General features: G+C 37.9%; 1 pseudogene; it reads right to left on the bottom strand.

Moving 5' to 3' along the window:
- Positions 1-299: 299 nt before the first annotated feature.
- Positions 300-908, bottom strand: LOC101620177 (annotated as a pseudogene).
- Positions 909-1,180: the final 272 nt, after the last annotated feature.

Genomic DNA, 1,180 nt, shown 5'->3' with positions numbered 1-1,180 from the left:
TTACTGAAGAGCCTTTCCTTTAGCTAATGTATATACTTTGCTCCTTTGCTGTAGATTATTTGTCCATAAACATATGGTTTGATTTCTGGGGTCTCAATTCTGTTCCATTGTTTTGTATGTCTGTTTTTGTTCCAGTACCATGCTACATCAATTTTTATGAGATGGTTGTAGGTCTATAGTGTGACACCTCAATTTTTTTCTCCTCTAACAAGAAGATATAACTTTATTAATGATACAAACAGTAGAAATTTCAAAGCATGCTGCAGTCATTATTTTGAAACATGGAAAGGAATTAACCTTTAGATGGTTAATTCGATGATAAGATTTACAATATCACTACAGTTGTTCTTCTGGGCTCCTATTGCCTATGCTCTGGACACATTTGCTGTGACGATCAGTTCATGTCCTTAACTTCCACACCTATTTTGTCAACCCTTTCCTCTTCACTCTCCTCTTGTACAGTTGGAGTCTGTGTGTTTTCTTGAATGTTTAAGACCGCCTTACCTTGAAATTCAGTTTTTGAAACTTCCAGCTGTGCTTGTTGAGCTAAATCCTCCATCTTTGCTTCCACCAAAAATATGTAGGCATTGGCAGCTGGGCTCTTGTAAACATCTGGTTTTGTGATGACAAAGAAGCTATTCATAGATTTCTGGATAGTGACTCTTGTAACCCCTGTAACTTTCTGTGTTTTCTCTCCACTCCAGCTCTGTTTTACTTTACTGACTGGCTGTTCATCGATTTCAGCTGTTGCTGACAGTTGAGCTCATTGTTTGGTTGCCTGCGAAGGATCCTATTCCTCAGGTTCTAGTATTGATTCATCACTATAAGATTCTGTTCCACATCCTGTCTCAGCTTGAGGCTGTGGCCTGCTTTATAGCAGGGGTAGTTTCTGTAGATTCATCAGGCATTTTGTGAAGGGAACACAGAACCAAGACAGAGGCAGAAAGAGATCGTTACCTCAGTTTTAAACCTTGTTAGTCAGGAGAGCTTTGGTTATTTGTTTTTTTTGTTTGTTTTGTTTTGTTTTTTTTTGGTGGTCCCATATGAATTTCAGTAATCTTTTTTTCTACTTCTTTGAAGAATGACTTTGGTATTTTTCTTGGGATTGCATTGAACCTATAAATTGCTTTGGGTAGGATGGCCATTTTGATAATGTTGATTCTTCTGACTATGAGCAGGG

This window comes from Condylura cristata, unplaced genomic scaffold (assembly GCF_000260355.1).
Source record: "Condylura cristata isolate star-nosed mole 26May11 unplaced genomic scaffold, ConCri1.0 scaffold00027, whole genome shotgun sequence".
Taxonomy (NCBI): Eukaryota; Metazoa; Chordata; class Mammalia; order Eulipotyphla; family Talpidae; genus Condylura; species Condylura cristata.
The sequence above is the reverse complement of the archived record's forward strand: the minus strand, read 5'-3'. Positions and strand labels throughout refer to the sequence as shown.